At 44.4% G+C, this 18557-nt stretch overlaps 1 non-coding gene across 1 annotated transcript; it reads right to left on the reverse strand.

The window, feature by feature from the left end:
• Positions 1-17969: 17969 nt before the first annotated feature.
• On the reverse strand, positions 17970-18078 carry LOC149768810 (small nucleolar RNA R71). The gene has a single exon (XR_016398552.1). It is a non-coding gene; the product is annotated as a small nucleolar RNA R71 (small nucleolar RNA).
• Between the last annotated feature and the right edge of the window lie 479 nt (positions 18079-18557).

Raw genomic sequence — 18557 nt, forward strand, 5'->3', positions numbered from 1 at the left:
GAAGCTCCAGATCTGAGTGGGAGGCATCTATAAAGTCATTCCTTGAGCTCGGCTCGGGATGCCTTGCGGGGTCAACGGGGAGCCGAGGAAGAACACCTCCCTCTGCAGGAATCTACGAGGAAGCTCCTGATCTGAGTGGGGGCCATCTATAAAGTCATCTCTTGAGCTCGGCTCGGGGTGCCCTGCGGGATCAACGGGGAGCCGAGGAAGAGCACCTCCCTCCGCAGGAATCTACGAGGAATCCCCTAATCTGAGTGGGGGGCATATATAAAGTCATCTCTTGAGCTCGACTCGGGGTGCCCTGAGGGGTCAACAGGGAGCCGAGGAAGAGCATCTCCCTCCACAGGATTCTATGAGGAAGCCCCTAATCTGAGTGGGGGGCATCTATAAAGTCATCTCTTGAGCTCGGCTCGGGGTGCCCTGCGGGGTCAACGGGTGGCCAAGGAAGAGCACCTCCCTCCGCAGGAATCTACGAGGAAGCCCCTGATCTGAGTAGGGGGGTATCTATAAAGTCATCCCTTGAGCTCGACTAGGGATGCCCTGCAGGATCAATGGGGAGCCGAGGAAGAGCACCTCCCTCCGCAAGAATCTACGAGGAAGCCCCTAATCTGAGTGGGGGGCATCTATAAAGTCATCCCTTGATCTCGGTTCGGGGTGCCCTGCGGGATCAACTGGGAGCCGAGGAAGAACACCTCCCTCCGCAGGAATCTACAAGGAAGCCCCTGTTCTGAGTGGGGGCATCTACAAAATTATTCCCTGAGCTCGGCTCGGGATGTCCTTCGGTGTTAGCAGGGGGCCAAGGAAAGGCACCCCCATCCATAGACTTTCTATAAAGCATCCCCAATTTGAACGGGGAGGTAGAAAGTTCGTGTGCAACCTAGCTCGACTCCGAATATCCCTTTTTGAACTTAGGAAACCCCAAAGTTGGAAACTGTCAGAGTTCGCAACAGTCATCTGTATTGTAAGTGTCCTAAGCTACGATGCGAGAGCTAAAATAGGGCTAGAACTCGACCCAACTGCCTAGCGCGCGCCAACAGACGAGCCTGGGGATAATGGATCGCAAAATTAATAGCGGATGCCGACCATGCAAACTTCGGCGAACGTTCAGCATGGTTCCTCCTACATAGGTCGGATGAGAACCTGAACACTACAGCTCGGCCTCTTTTAAACGATCGGACGTAAGACGGAAAAATTCAAATACATGACTAAGTCTTAAAGGCGGAACCACGTGAATTTGAAGACATAGAAGAATTAAAGAAGAAAAAGTTTACTTCATTAACACCAAAAGGCGAAGGGCCAAATATAAAAAGAATTGACCTCAAGGTCAGACAAAATACAAAAGGCCTCCCCGATCACCGACTCTACGAAAAATAAACATTCAAAAGGCCTAGCCGACCTATCCCACTTCGGGTCAACGATGGGAGAGGTTTTTGCTCTCAAATTCTGTAGCGGGTGCCGTCATGGCTTTTGCAACATCTTCAATAAGGTCTGCCGCCCTAGTAGTAGATCCATGCGCCTCCGCTAACTCGTCCACCTCGGCATCATCATCCAAACATGGGCATAAGCCACTGAGGTTGACCCCGAGACATAGTTTTTGGGCTTGGTCTGGCAATTATCAAATCCCCGAACCATGGCATCAGCCGCCGCCTCCGCCAATTCATCTATGTACTCCCCGATTTTGCGGAAGTTCTGGACGGCCCTTGAAACTTGCTCCTTAGCAAGCCGGTCGAGCTCCACGACCTTCTGCTCGAGAGCTTCAATCTTGCGCCCCTGATTGGCTAGCGCAGACTCCAATTTCGAGATGCGACCTTCAGCCGTCTATTGCACCTAAAGAAGCTCGGCCTCCATCTTTCCGACTCGGGCGAGCTAAGTCTCGACCCGAGCCTCGGCCTCCTCTCTCCGTTGCTTCTCAGCAACTACTTCCGACCGGGAATCCTGAATCCTTCTTCGGGAGTTAGCCGTGGCGATCCCCAGTATGTCGACTAAGTGCATCATCTGGCATGAAAGAACAAAAGTAAACCGAGGTTAATACTTGTGCAAGAAACAATATCGCTTATCGAAATGACGGTGGAGTAGGCCTCGTCAACAACTTCGGGTAGCCCGAGCTCCACTAGCCCGGCCCGATCGCACGGGAGTGAGGCCCAACGCACAACCTCACGTGCGACTTCACTCGATTACAGCGTCCTGTCGTCCTCGAACAGCTGACAATTAGGGTGAAATGGCCTCCTTCCAGACTCCGGAGGGATGGGCTGAACCTCGAACGAAGCTGCGGCCGTGGAAGGAACCCGAGGCTTAAGCCAATTTCCAGGATCAGCGCCCGGTGAAGGCGACCGAGCGACTCTTTTAGCGTTGCAAGTCTTAGTGGGCGATGTGGCCACCCGCTTGCCTACAACCTTCCCCACCACCTGCGGTGGTGGCCTTACTTCGAGTGGAGTAACTTGCTCGGGCTCAAGCCTAGCAGGTTCGGCGATGACGATCCCAAGACGGCACCTTTCGACGCCCGGTCCCGAAGCAGCTCGGGCTTTCTTCTTCAGCTCCGCCCGAGCTCCCTCAGAGGCTACCACTTTGCTACGAAATTTAGCCATTAAAGTTTCAGAATCCAGACGCATCCCTGCAACCTCTGACAAATGAAATCCCATCAGAATTCAACGATAAAAGAGAAAAAGGAAAGAGCAAAATAAACTTTTCACCCTTACCCCCGGGATGGGCCGAGCTTAGGCCAACGTTTACCAGAACTTCCTCAGTGAGCAGGTCAGGGAGTTCTAAAATTTCCTCCAAACCGTGCAGCGTATCTAGAGTCGCCTGCTCGAGCTGTGACAATTTGGGCAGCCTGTTATTGACAATAACTCGCGGCGTGTCCTAGGCTGGCTCAAAACCACACGGCTGCTCGGAGAAAATGAAGAAGAACTTGCGCTTCCACCCGTGGATGGAGGAAAGTGCGCCTCGAAAGAGTGAGTGGCCTCCCCGAGGAGAAAAATACCACCACCCTTTACCTGCGGAGTTGGCCTTCAACATGAAGCACTCCGAAAGATATTGACCGAGAGAAATAAACTATGTGTAAGGCACAAGACAAGAAAACCCACTATCATCCTCCATGAATTCGGAGTGAGCTGCGCTGGAACTAGGTGGTAAGTCGCCAGGAGCTCATTCACGAACCCATGCAAGGAGAATCTCAATTTCGCTCAGAGTGTATCCATGTACACCCCGATCTGACCCTTCGGAGGATCGTCGACACGACCTCCGGGACCAGGGAGTTCCAAAGTGAACTCCGAGGAAATGAAAAACTATCCCCTGACATGGGACAGTTCTTCCCCAACCATGCAAGAGCTAAGTCCATATGGGTCGAGGCTCCCATCAAGCTCCGCTTCCTCCGATGATGAGGAAACTCGAGCTTGAGATGGGCCCGCGCCAAGCACTAGAGCTCTCGAGGTGACCCCATTGCCTCGCCCACAGTAAAGAAAAAGGAAAAGATGAAGAAAAGAAAATTCCTCCGAGCAACCAACAAAGGGTAAAGACACCTACCTAGGGGACTCACCAAGGAAAGAAGACAGAAAAAGGTCCGCCGGGAAACTCCGGATTACTCCGTGAACCTTAAAAAAGGTCTGAAAAGGAGATGACGACACATAAAGAAGGGAAGAAAAATAGGGATCCCGGAGATCTCCCTCTTAGGGCTTTATATAGCCTGCTTCAGCAGCTCCGATCGGCTTCTCGAAATGGCGGGATGGTCAGATCTCGCCACGCGGCAACCTCCGAGACCGCCATAGCAAATCTTCCCCCAGGCTATCATACTAAAGGCCGGTCATCATGGCCGGCGCTTTTGAAAACTGAGCATTAATGAGGCCCCTCGCGTTCCACCCGGCAACGCTTCGAAAGAAAGCGCGCACGCAAGGCATTAAAGGAACTCTAGCAACCCCTTCCACTTCAACTAACGTGGCGACCTAATCCAACCAAGCTCGCCTCACACAATGCGGCTAAAGGGAACCAACCCTTAACATACATATCAAGTTTGGTACGCGCCTCCTTTTACTTATCTAACTGAAGCACTGGACGATCAGGAGATTGACTACTTCCATCGTCCGAGCCATAAGGCAGCTAGACCTCGGAAGTGGGGGGCAAATGATAAGGAAAAAAATGGGTCATCCAACCTACAACTAAAAAGCCGCCCAGTTTCGGCCCAGTAAATATCAACAACAATCGGACGAATCTTCACCTCAGCCTAGGGCCAGCTCATCCTCGGAACTTCGCCGAAAGCTTCACCAACTTTGGACATTCGTCGACTCCCCCGACCAAATTTGGGGTGCCCCCAAATAAATGCCAACCCATCTCGACCAAGTTCGGGATGCCAAACTCCTAGCAATACACTCCGATCCTCGAGCTCGGGGCGCACCTCCGAGCACACCTCGAAACCCATGAAATCGAGCTACTTCCAGTATCCTCGAGGCCGACCTCGTCAAACGCATGACGCGACCACTTAACGAGCTCAGCCTCATTGATGAGAGCACAAAAGTGCGATCTACACGCAGCTTAAATTAATATTATTTCCAACAAATAATGATAAAAGAGCTGCATTAATTTCATATTTTTTATTTGGCACAGATCAGAGTTTAAATGAGCATTGGGTCTATAAAGATGCATCGCCGCAGGTCAATAGCTGAGCACATAGGGTCAGCCCCATTTGCATACCAGAAGGAGCATCAGCAGACCAAATCCAGTCTAATGGAACAGCAACCAAAGGAGTTAGATTCATTATCCGGGAGGATCCAACGGTCCGTGCAGCTCATAGTAGCATGCCTACCATCCCACACATCCATCTATTCTTCATATTCCCAGCTTTCAGATTAGGCGTGCTACAACTCCCTTCCACTTTTATCCTTCAATTTCCGGATTAGGAATCAACCCCTCAGCATCCCGTCTCCACCGTGTCACGCATCTCCCACATCCAATTTCTCCAAAATCCTCCCAGCATTCGTGTGCAGCCTATCATCCCGCGATCATCTCCCACGCAGCCATCCGCCTCCTCCACTGATTCTTCCATGATCCTAGCTCCCGTATCCAGCGCCCTAGCCCCATCCACGGCGTCCGATCCTCTTCTCCCAAGCATCCGCCTCCTCCACAGCGGTCCACGATCACCTCCGGCATCCGTCAGCAGTCTGCGATCAGCGCCTCCCAGCCATTCAATCCGCATCTCGGCAACCTCCCAGCAGTCCTCGATCAGCCCCGATCCCGTGAAGCGCCGCAGCAGCCAAGATCACCGCCCAGCCGTCCGCCTCCTCCATCGCGTCCGTTCTAGGCACCGGATCCGGCCGAGATCAGCTCCTCCAACGCTTCAGCCTCACGCACCCGAGATCCAGCCGTTTGCCTCTAAAGCATTGATCTCCAGCGCATTCCGAAGATCCTTGGAGGGAGAGATTATAAAAGGCTCGGATCGGAGGAAGAACAGGAGCTCTCATCGACGAAAATAGAGGAGCCGGCCCCTTGGTTTCAAACGAAAAAAAAAAAGAGAGAAAGGGAAACAGGGGATGCCCTGTTTCCGAAAATAAAAAGAAGAAAAAAAAAATAGAGAGAGAGAAAAGGGAGGGATGTTGATGTTTGTAAGTCTTGCTAAATCCTTAAATCCTTTAGCAAAGGGTGATGGATGAATCCTTGTCATGTTGCTTTCATCAAGTACACTCTGAACTTTAAATCTAATTGTTTTATATCCATTTGTATGTTTTGGGTTCTTGCATATTTATTTATTTGATAGATCTTGCATGGTTTATATATATTGATGCATGAATTATTTCGATGCTTGATTTGTCGTAGACGTAACCGGTACGATAAATACTTGGATGTTTAATTCATGTTTCCAGATTGTATACTTCATGATTAGAACTATTTTATCATATTAATCCTTAATCAAGAATCGCCGAGTTTATTTATTGAAAGTAATATTGTCAAGGAGGATTCCGGATCCCTAGCCATCTCTATATTCTTGAACGTTGTTTAATCACATATTATTCTTTGCTTTTCATTTCTATAAATCAACAAAAAAAAAATTACATCTAAAAGTTACGCTAATAATCCATATTTCGTTCCCTGAGGATTCGACCTCGGACTTTCGAGTATACTACTTGTGCGATTCTCCTGCACTTGGGAGAGCAATTTTATTTTTGCACCAAGTTTTTGGCGCCGTTGCCGGGGAACGGCTGAGTTATTAGTATAATTTTAGATTTAATTTTTACCTTAGTAGTTAGTATTTTTCTTTTGAAAAAAAAAAAATTGCATCTTTACTACTATTTTTAATTCCCTGCATAGTTGGCATCAAACTCTGATATCATAGAAATTAGCCGTCTGATTTGACTCAAATTTGGTCAGCTAGTGCAAGACACATTGTTCAATAATCTGAACGGTCTGATTGACATTCTGAGACTTTTAAGACCATTAGATTAATATAAAACCTTGCTGCTTTTTACTTTGAATTTTCTGCATTTAATTTTTTTTAGAATCAGAATTTTATTGTTATTATATCTCATCAACCCTTGTTGCTAATTGAAAATTGATAAAAAAAAAACTTTAAGAAAAGATCAAGGGTGATTATTCAAAACTAAAAAAAAGAAAAGAAAAAAAAAACCTAAAATTTTAAATTTCAAATTTCAAATTTCAGAATTCAAATTTCAGACTTCAACTCATAAAATTTAAAAAAAAAATAAATAAATAATTTGCTTGATCACCTATTCAATGAAATTTAATGTCATGTCATAAAATATTAAAAAAAAATATCTTGATTGTTGCATATAGTATAAGGCATCAGCATAAAATATTCTAAGGGCTGAACCCATTTAAAAAGATAAGGTCGGGATTTCATCACTCGTCCTTAGCCCAAAAATCACCCCAGTGCATAAATGTCCCAAGCTTAACTAAAATCAACTAGACGTTGGCCCCTAAGGACATTCGAGCTCAATAGGACGAAGACCACCGAAAGTTGCAACAATTTCGCTCTGTGGCTTAGTTGATGTCTAGGCAAGCTTTGTCCCTATAAGGGAGACAGTTCATCTGTTCGAGGCAAGTGGGTTTTAAGTGGGACCTTTGCGAACGCATCGTGACCCCTCCACTTACCTGGGAGCTTACCTGGTCAACTCGGTTCATTAGACCGGATTGGAGGCTTAGGTGTCCTCTTCAAACCAGTTAGGATGTTGGGAACCCGCCCATGCCGCTGATATTTCAAAAAATTTTCAGGTGGCAGCGGAATCGGCATGCACGGGTTCGACGTTCATCACATGAACGTTGTTTCGAGACCTTTCGTAATTAGGTAAGAATTAAAACTTTTAAAACTATTAGGAAGATCAAATCTTCACCTTGCGCGGGTAGATGATCACCGCAAATCTGAATTCGTGGTTTTGAAAGAGGGTTCGCTTGAAGCCGTTCAAACGTCCAGCCTCTACGGGTATCCACACGAAGCAGGATCCGATCCAAGCTCTCTATCTCACCGGGGTGCTAGCTCCCTTGCAAAGATAGCTTTGATGGCTGATGTCCTCTCTTTCAATCAACTCTTGATTGCACTTGAGAGGAGGAAGAAGAAGGATGAAGAAGAGGAAGAAGATCAAATCCCTTCGCAGCCTTCTTCTCTTCGCACGCGCTGAAGCCAAGGATGAAGACCAAGAGGAGGGAGACGCCTCCTCTTCTTTTCCCTTTGCTGATGGCGGCTGAACCAAGGGAGGAGAGGGAGAGGGTGGCCACGGCTTGGAGGAAGAGGAGAGAGCTTCTTCTACCTTGGGGCCGGCCCTAGTCCTCCTTTTATAAGGAGTGGAGCTCCTAACAATTAGGAGCTCCAAGACAATCTTCCAAAGAGGGAAGGGGGGCGCCGGCCCCTCTCTTCATGCCGCACACAAGGAGAGGAGGAGGGACGTGATCCCTCCTTCTTGTGTTGCCCTAATCCTCTTCCAAAGAGGATTGGGTGCCTCTCTTATGGTTAAGTCCTAATCTAATTAGGATTGACCATATTGGGTTCAATCTACGCTAGTCCTAATCCAATTAGGACTTGAATGAACCATGACTCAATTGAACTCTTCAATCCTAATCCAATTAGGAGTCATGTTGATTCATTAGATTATTAATTAATTTAGACTTAAGGAATCCTAATCCAATTAGGATTTGTTTAATTTTAGTCCTAATCCAATTAGGACTCCATTTGAATCCGAAGTCCTAATCCAATTAGGATTTCTAGGAATCCTACTCCAAGTAGGAATCCAATTCAAAATTCCTAATCTCATTAGGATTGTAGGAATCCTATTCCAAATAGGAATTCCAGTCCTACTCCAACTAGGATTCCTAGTCCTAATCCAATTAGGACTCTAGGAATCCTACCCGAAGTAGGATTTGTGTTTAAGTCCAATTAATTAATTCCCTTTGTTCCTTCTTCAACTTCTTATCAATCAAATTGATTTCTTGTGATTCCTAATCACGATTTCAACCATCGGATCGGTCAATACTTCTAGTGTGTGTGACCCCATAGGTTCTATTCTGACTGGTAGTGAGATATATTGTGATCTCTATCACTATATCATTGAAAACTCCTTTCAATGGGTTGGAACGATTCCAACTCAACTCATTAGGGTTTATCGATCATCAAGATAATCCCTATGAGTCCCACCATCCACCAGTGACACCTAGCAGCATGTAGTGGCTACCCAGCAGAATGGAATGATGAACCTCTAGGTGCAGTTAACATGTGATACAGTCCTACTATCGTGGATCCCTACAGGACGGAGGTCATGGACAACTCGTCAAACCCCATCGTCTGTCATATGTCAAGATTTGTTCGACTTGAGTTCGATAGTGGAAAACTCTTTTTACTTTATATTACTGCCCTGGCCAAGGTCTTAGAACTCAGTCTAACAAATCACATAGGATCACTCCTTTTCTATCAAGGTCGATAGATTCCTTATAGGTGCATACCCTACTCCTACAGTGAACCTACTGCAGCCAATCTACACTGCATGGACCAATATGGCTAGAGACCATGTATGTGTGCAGTCAAACTACAATAACCTCACTGTGAGTAGCCGAAGCACCGCAGGTCAAAGGACCAGTCACACTACTGCAACATCAAGCAAGTCACTGACGAGTGGATAGACATCCAAGTGACTTCTTGTCTTGGTCACGCTCAGTACCCTTGTTCTCTAACAAGCACCTGCACTATCACTTCAGTGTCCCTACACTGTGGACTCAAGTCTCGTCCATCCAGAAGGAAAGTGATCTGTGCACTGATCGGATCGATCACCGTCCTCGTGATGATCCATTGATCAGGAGCATTTAGAAATTAATCACCAATGATACATGGCTCAAATTCTCAACTCTTGAGAATATGTATCATCATCTTATTAATTTCTTGGACGATTCATAGACACATAAACAATATGAATGAAAAGATGCCTTTTATTTATTCAATAATAAATAGTCAAGTACAAAATTATGTCCCTAGAATCAACAATGTGTCAGCCAAATTGGCTTCTAGGGCATACATCTAACAATCTCCCACTTGCACTAAAGCCAATTGGTCATGTATCTTAGGCCCATCTTCTCAAGGTGGGCTTCAGTCTTTTGCTGACTCAGCTGCTTAGTGAACGGGTCTGCCACGTTATCCGCGGAGTCTACTCTCTGCATTTCTTCTCAACATAGTCGCGTATGAGATGGAAGCGCCGCTCTATGTGCTTGGACTTCTGATGAGACCATGGCTCCATAGCTAGTGCTATGGTGCCAATGTTATCGCAGTAAAGTGTTATGGCATCTAATGACATTACACCTAACTCTGCAATTAACTTTTAATCAGAAGGTTTCCACTGCACCCTTGGATACGGCTTAACATTCAGCTTCTAAGGTAGAATCTATAATGATCGGTTGTTTGGAACTCTTCCAATTTACTGAACCACAATTGCACATATTCTGATGTAGACTTTCTATCATCAATATATGTGCATCCTTCTACCTTCAACTCTGATCTTCTCCCAAAGACCAAGAACATGTCCTTAGTTCTTCTCAAGTACCTAAGACTGTTCTTTCACAGCTATCCAGTGCTTCTTGCCTGGATCCGACTGATATCTGCTTGTGACACTCACAGCAAGAGCTATATCAGGTTATGTACACAGCATGACATACATGAGGCTTCCCATTGCCGATGCATAGGGAATCTTGCTCATGTGTTGAATCTCTTCAGCACCTCCTCTATGTACATCTTCTGTGAAAGGCCAAGCATTCTTTTAGATCTATCTCTATAGACCTTTATTCCCAAAATATAGGATGCTTCCCCAAGGTCTTTCATGGAGAATTCTTTTTGACAACCAGACCTTAACCGAGGTTAGCATGGGAATATCATTCTCTATCAGGAGAATGTCATCTACGTACAGTACGAGAAAAACGACAGCACTCCCACTAACCTTTTTGTAAACACACGGTTCCTCTTCGTTTTTGATGAAATCAAACGTTTTGATTGCATCATCGAAACGAGTGTTCCAACTCCGAGATGCTTGCTTTAGTCCATAGATGGACCTTTGCAACTTGCAGACCCTGTGATCTCCATCACTGGAAGTGAAACCCAAAGGCTGTTCCATATAGATATCTTCATCAAGATATCCATTCAGGAAAGCAGTTTTCACATCCATCTGCCAGATTTCATAATCATGAAATGCTGCAATGGCAAGCAATGTTCGGATGGATTTTAGCATGGCAACAGGTGAAAAGGTCTCCTGATAGTCAATGCCTTCGCGCTGACTATACCCTTTCGCCACAAGCCTTGCCTTATAGGTCTCTACCTCTCCATCCGAACCTATCTTCCTTTTGTAGATCCATTTGCATCCAATAGGTACAATACCTTCTGGTGGATCTACTAAGGTCCAGACTTGGTTGGAATGCATGGAGTCTAACTCTGACTTCATTGCTTCCAGCCATTTCTCGGAATCGATATCAGATATCGCCTCGTTGTAGGTTTTGGGATCCTGTATGTGATCCCTATCTCCCACCAGGAACATTTCCTTGGTATCCTCTTCTAGTATACCTAAGTATCTATCGGGAGGATGGGAGACCCTACTAGATCTACGAGGTGGTCGAGGGACATCGTGTACTGGCTCTGTATGAATGGGTTCAATAGGATCTATGACTCGTTGCTTTTCAGAGACTTTCTCTTCAAGCTCAATTTTCCTCCCACTGCCTCTATCAAGGATAAACTGATTTTTCAAGAAGATGGCATGACGGCTTACAAACACATTGTGATCCTCTGAGACGTAAAAGTTGTATCCTAATGACTCTTTAGGATATCCTATAAAACGAGCACTTATGGTCCTAGCCTCTAACTTGTCCGCCTGTAGTCTCTTGACATGGGCCGGACATCCCCAAATCTTGAGATGACCCAGACTTGATTTCTTACCATGCCATATCTCATACGGTGTGGTAGGAACGGATTTAGAGGGAACTCTATTCAATAAATAAATCGCTGTGAGTAAGGCATCTCCCCAAAGGAACATAGGTAAATCAGTGAAGCTCATCATGGACCTGACCATATCCAATAGGGTCCGATTCCTCCTCTCTGACATCCCGTTGAGTTGAGGTGTACCCGGAGGTGTCCATTGTGAGACTATACCGTTTTCTTTGAGATAGTCCCGGAATTCCCCACTAAGGTATTCTCCTCCTCGATCTGATCGAAGAGCCTTAAGAGGTTTTCCAGTTTGTTTTTCTACTTCATTCTTGAACTCTTTGAACTTTTCAAAAGATTCAGACTTGTGTCTCATAAGATACACATACCCATACCGTGAATAATCATCGGTAAAGGTAATGAAGTAAGAATAACGTCTCCTGGCTAGCACATCGAATGGGCCACATACATCTGTATGTATTAGGGTAAGTATTTCAGTGGTCCTCTCCCCATGTCCTACAAAGGGCAGTCTAGCCATTTTTCCTTGAAGACAGGACTCGCAAACTGGATATGACTCGGAAGTCAATGAGCCGAGAAGCCCATCTTTATCCATTTTGTTCATCCTATCCTCTCCAATATGGCCAAATCTGAGGTGCCACAAATATCTTTGGTTTATCTCATCTCTGGATCTTTTGGATCCTTTGGCACTCACATCTTGCTCGGTAACATTCACAAATACATCCATATGTAAATGATAGAGACTGTCAATCATGAAACCACGTGCGACTATTTTATTTCTCAAATAAATAGAACAGCAGTCTTTGTCAAATGTAAAAATATGACCTTCCTGTGCTAGACATGAAACAGAAATCAAATTTCTGCTAGCAACAGGTACATAATAGCAGTCTCTAAGTATTAAACTAAATCCAGACGGTAGTCGCAGATGGTAGGTGCCCACAGCCACAGCAGCAACTTTTGCCCCGTTGCCAACCCTAAGGGTTACCGCACCTTCCGCCAGCCTTCTACTTTCCTTTAGACCCTGCATGGTAGTGCACAGATGAGCACTAGAACCAAAATCTATAACCCAACTAGAAGTAGAAGAAACCGTTAGATTAGTTTCAATTATGAGCAAGTCTATACCTTCTGAAGGTGTGTCACCTTTCTTGTTCTTCAGGCTCTCGAGGTATGAAGGACAGTTTCTCTTCCAGTGGCCTTCGACATTGCAGTGGAAACATTTTCCTTTGTCGTTAGCCTTTTTCTTTTGAACTTCCTTCTTTGGCTTCTTGTCTTTCTTCTGCTTCTTTGCAGGCTTCTTTTTCTTCCAAGTAGACTTTCTCTTGGAACCAGAAGTCAACTCAGCAGCAAGGACATTGCCCCTTGAACCTTTCAAGGCTCCCTCAGCAGTTACCAACATGTTGATTAGTTCAGTCTTAGTGCATTCAATCTTATTCATGTGGTAGTTTACTATAAACTGACCAAATGAATCAGGAAGTGATTGTAGGATCAAATCCACTTGTAATTCCTTGTGCATGTCCATACCGAGCTTCTCAAGCTCCTCTAGGTCCTTGATCATGGTCAGACCGTGATCATGGACAGACTGCCCCTCGCGCATCTTCGCTTTGAAAAGCCTCTTGGACACTTCAAAACGAGCTGTGCGACTCTGCTCACCATACAACTCTTGCAGGTGTGCCAGTATATCCCTAGCAGTCTTTATATTTTCATGCTGGCATTGGAGTTCATTAGACATGGATACCATCATATAGCATTTTACTCTAATGTCATCATCCAACCACTTTTTATGCATTTCACGCTGAACATCAGTAGGACGTGCTGGTAGTGTGGGGATATCTGAATCGAGTATGTAGCCTATCTTCTCACAGTCCAAAACTATTTTGAGATTTCTAAGCCAGTCTTTGTAATTGGTTCCGGTCAGTCGGTTGGTCTCAAGAATACGGGTCAAAGGGTTTGAAGCTGACATTGTATCTGCAGAGAGTAAAGATTCTAGTTAGACTTTTGTACTTGATCCTAATCTGTTCTAAGGTCTTTTAGAACAAATGTAACTCCCACTATTTTCTCGAATTCCTCACACTCCCCTGGTAGGAAAACGGAAATCCCACACGACTAGGGTTTCTAGTGGGTACTGCGGTCCCACTGATTTATATGCCACCTCACCTAACAGTTATTGGTGACACATAGATGGATGAGTGTACAACTCTTGTACAATGCTTCTCAAGCATGTTGCAGTGTAACTTGGTCTCTAAGCCATGAAGACCTCACCTAACAGTTATTGGTCCCATTTCTTAGTTAAGTCAGACCCACCGTATAACCGTGGGAATAAAGTCGTCATTGGGTCCTCACCTAACAGTTATTGGTGCCCAACCCCACCTTTACCCTACAACATCTCATGTCTATAGAGAGGTCCAGCCCCCCGATGCAACTTGACCACTGTGTCCAGCCGAGACAAATCAACATCAGAAAGGCCTTAGCAGCTCTACTACAGTGGAAGACCTATTGACTTAATATTGGTTAATCAGGTCTTAGTGTTTGCAACTTGAGCCCTTCATAAGAGGTAATCGAACAATTGGCCAGGTAAGCAGGTGGGAGGCTCCCCTTACTCAGAGAGTAAGGTCCTAATTAAGTAACCACCTTTCATGCTTTCCTAGACACCAATTAGATCAATTAATCTAATATGACTTGCTCATGTCGGTTCACTCTCGACTTGATTGAGGAGGTTTTGATTTAGGTCTCAATTGGGTTTGCTACATCACATGTAAACCTATCTACCCGACTCGCATTCACATCTCATGCAAACGGTACATCACAGGCAGTTATAATCGCAGCATCAAATAAAGTTAAACTTTAAATAGGTGATGATCATGGATTCTAATTAGGTCGTATTACAAGCACATGCACATCAATCGATCAAGTGGTCTTCAACTCTTGAATTGGTTCCAAGCCACCTTGATTCGATCCTTGATCAACTCTTGATCCCATCGCCATCAACCGCTTAGATCACCTTTCATCTCATGCCTTTGCTTCAACTTGATCGTTGATGTACATCACATTACAGAAATACAACCAGATGTAAAATAAAAATAAAAATAATTTACATCTCCTTTTAGGAGGCACGCAGGCCTCTCAAAACATCAAACAAGATGCATACAAGCATCTGAAAAATTACATGACATCGCAGATCACATCGCAGGTCATTACATTTGATACCAAAAGGGTTTGAATCCTATGATCATCACCGTATGCAACAATTATAATTTTCAGATCTGAAAACTAACTGATTGTATCATGACATAGGTCGCTGATCATGCTAATCATGATTCTAAACTTTGTAATCCCATTAACAATGCATTTAGAATCATCTTTTTATCACATAAAAATCAGCATGCAAAAAATCAGCACCCCTGAAAAATCTGCATGCAGAATTTTTCAGCATGCATGATCATTCAATTTTCAGATCTATTATGCCTTTGGATATTTAATTCTTACCTTAATCTACGAAGCCTAGGCTCTGATACCACTGTTGGGAACCCGCCCATGCCGCTGATATTTCAAAAATTTTTCAGGTGGCAGCGGAATCGGCATGCACGGGTTCGACGTTCATCGCATGAACGTTGTTTCGAGACCTTTCGTAATTAGGTAAGAATTAAAACTTTTAAAACTATTAGGAAGATCAAATCTTCACCTTGCGCGGGTAGATGATCACCGCAAATCTGAATTCGTGGTTTTGGAAGAGGGTTCGCTTGAAGCCGTTCAAACGTCCAGCCTCTACGGGTATCCACACGAAGCAGGATCCGATCCAAGCTCTCTATCTCACCGGGGTGCTAGCTCCCTTGCAAAGATAGCTTTGATGGCTGATGTCCTCTCTTTCAATCAACTCTTGATTGCACTTGAGAGGAGGAAGAAGAAGGATGAAGAAGAGGAAGAAGATCAAATCCCTTCGCAGCCTTCTTCTCTTCGCACGCGCTGAAGCCAAGGATGAAGACCAAGAGGAGGGAGACGCCTCCTCTTCTTTTCCCTTTGCTGATGGCGGCTGAACCAAGGGAGGAGAGGGAGAGGGTGGCCACGGCTTGGAGGAAGAGGAGAGAGCTTCTTCTACCTTGGGGCCGGCCCTAGTCCTCCTTTTATAAGGAGTGGAGCTCCTAACAATTAGGAGCTCCAAGACAATCTTCCAAAGAGGGAAGGGGGGCGCCGGCCCCTCTCTTCATGCCGCACACAAGGAGAGGAGGAGGGACGTGATCCCTCCTTCTTGTGTTGCCCTAATCCTCTTCCAAAGAGGATTGGGTGCCTCTCTTATGGTTAAGTCCTAATCTAATTAGGATTGACCATATTGGGTTCAATCTACGCTAGTCCTAAACCAATTAGGACTTGAATGAACCATGACTCAATTGAACTCTTCAATCCTAATCCAATTAGGAGTCATGTTGATTCATTAGATTATTAATTAATTTAGACTTAAGGAATCCTAATCCAATTAGGATTTGTTTAATTTTAGTCCTAATCCAATTAGGACTCCATTTGAATCCGAAGTCCTAATCCAATTAGGATTTCTAGGAATCCTACTCCAAGTAGGAATCCAATTCAAAATTTCTAATCTCATTAGGATTGTAGGAATCCTATTCCAAATAGGAATTCCAGTCCTACTCCAACTAGGATTCCTAGTCCTAATCCAATTAGGACTCTAGGAATCCTACCCGAAGTAGGATTTGTGTTTAAGTCCAATTAATTAATTCCCTTTGTTCCTTCTTCAACTTCTTATCAATCAAATTGATTTCTTGTGATTCCTAATCACGATTTCAACCATCGGATCGGTCAATACTTCTAGTGTGTGTGACCCCATAGGTTCTATTCTGACTGGTAGTGAGATATATTGTGATCTCTATCACTATATCATTGAAAACTCCTTTCAATGGGTTGGAACGATTCCAACTCAACTCATTAGGGTTTATCGATCATCAAGATAATCCCTATGAGTCCCACCATCCACCAGTGACACCTAGCAGCATGTAGTGGCTACCCAGCAGAATGGAATGATGAACCTCTAGGTGCAGTTAACATGTGATACAGTCCTACTATCGTGGATCCCTACAGGACGGAGGTCATGGACAACTCGTCAAACCCCATCGTCTGTCATATGTCAAGATTTGTTCGACTTGAGTTCGATAGTGGAAAACTCTTTTTACTTTATATTACTGCCCTGGCCAAGGTCTTAGAACTCAGTCTAACAAATCACATAGGATCACTCCTTTTCTATCAAGGTCGATAGATTCCTTATAGGTGCATACCCTACTCCTACAGTGAACCTACTGCAGCCAATCTACACTGCATGGACCAATATGGCTAGAGACCATGTATGTGTGCAGTCAAACTACAATAACCTCACTGTGAGTAGCCGAAGCACCGCAGGTCAAAGGACCAGTCACACTACTGCAACATCAAGCAAGTCACTGACGAGTGGATAGACATCCAAGTGACTTCTTGTCTTGGTCACGCTCAGTACCCTTGTTCTCTAACAAGCACCTGCACTATCACTTCAGTGTCCCTACACTGTGGACTCAAGTCTCGTCCATCCAGAAGGAAAGTGATCTGTGCACTGATCGGATCGATCACCGTCCTCGTGATGATCCATTGATCAGGAGCATTTAGAAATTAATCACCAATGATACATGGCTCAAATTCTCAACTCTTGAGAATATGTATCATCATCTTATTAATTTCTTGGACGATTCATAGACACATAAACAATATAAATGAAAAGATGCCTTTTATTTATTCAATAATAAATAGTCAAGTACAAAATTATGTCCCTAGAATCAACAATGTGTCAGCCAAATTGGCTTCTAGGGCATACATCTAACAAGGAGCTGTCTAGAAATTTAAGAAAAACATTAGAAATTGAGGTGTAATGTTTTGTTGCATGTTTGATTGTGAATAAAATTTTTGTTTTAGGATATCGTTTTAGGGTAACTTTAGTTGGTACTTATATTTATTTTTTATTTTCTTTTATTTTTTTAAAAAAAAAGAAAAAGAAAAAAAAAGAGGAAAATATTTTGCATGCTAAAGTGGAATAGGGACGACACCGGTCGATTAAGTCGTACAACTTTAGATCATCCCTTAGGACATACCCCTGAAATTCCTTCGCAGTATCTCACACCTTGTGAGATGGCTGATTTAAATGAAGATGCGGGGAGTCACCACAATCGAGAACGAGAACCCCATGTTATGACTCTAAGACAATACCTACAACCGGCTAGGACTAGTCAGCCTTCATGCATAATTTTTCCTGATAATGTAGGACATTTTGACATCAAACCCGGGGTAATCCAATTGCTGCCCAAGTTCCACGGGTTAGAATCCGAGAGTCCGTATCTTCATTTAAAGGATTTTGAAGAACTGAGCATTACATTTAGAGTGCCAAATGTCACCGAGGATGTCCTCAAGTTGACATTGTTTCCTTTCTCTCTAAAGGATAAGGCCAAAATATGGCTAAACTCTTTGCGACCTAGATCAATAAGAAATTGGCAAGATATGCAGAGAGAATTTTTAAAGAAGTTCTTCCCCACACAAAGGACTAACTTTTTGAAAAGACATATCAGCAATCTCCAACAAAAAGATAATGAAACATTTTATGAATGTTGGGAAAGATTTAAAGACCTTCTTCTCTCATGCCCTCATCACGGATTCGAAACTTGGAGAACCATTAGCTTCTTTTATGAAGGTTTATCTCCACAGTTGAAACAATTTGTAGAGACCATGTGCAATGGTAGATTTTTAGAAAAACAACCTGATGAGGCATGGGAGTATTTGGATTTCCTTGCTGAGACTGCCCAACTTTGGGATAACGGGGATAGAAACAATAAGTCTTTGCCTAAGCCTACTAGCTCTGTACAGGGAGGCCTTTACAACCTTAGAACTGAGGATGATCTTCATGCTAAAATGGCAGCCCTCACTAGGAAGGTAGAAGAAATTGAGCTTAGGAAGGTTGAACCTGTCAAGACTATAGAGCTTAGAAACGAGTGTTGTGGTATCTGCGATATGTCGGGTCATACTACTACTGATTGTCCCACCATACCGGCATTCAAAGAAGTCTTGCACGATCAAGCAAATGCTATGAACTCCTACCAAAAGCCTTATAACGATCCATACTCGAATACCTATAACC

The sequence above is a fragment of the Phoenix dactylifera genome, chromosome 1 (genome assembly GCF_051530095.1).
Source record: "Phoenix dactylifera cultivar Ajwa chromosome 1, Ajwa_hap1_PhDact_Kaust_v1.1, whole genome shotgun sequence".
Taxonomy (NCBI): domain Eukaryota; kingdom Viridiplantae; phylum Streptophyta; class Magnoliopsida; order Arecales; family Arecaceae; genus Phoenix; species Phoenix dactylifera.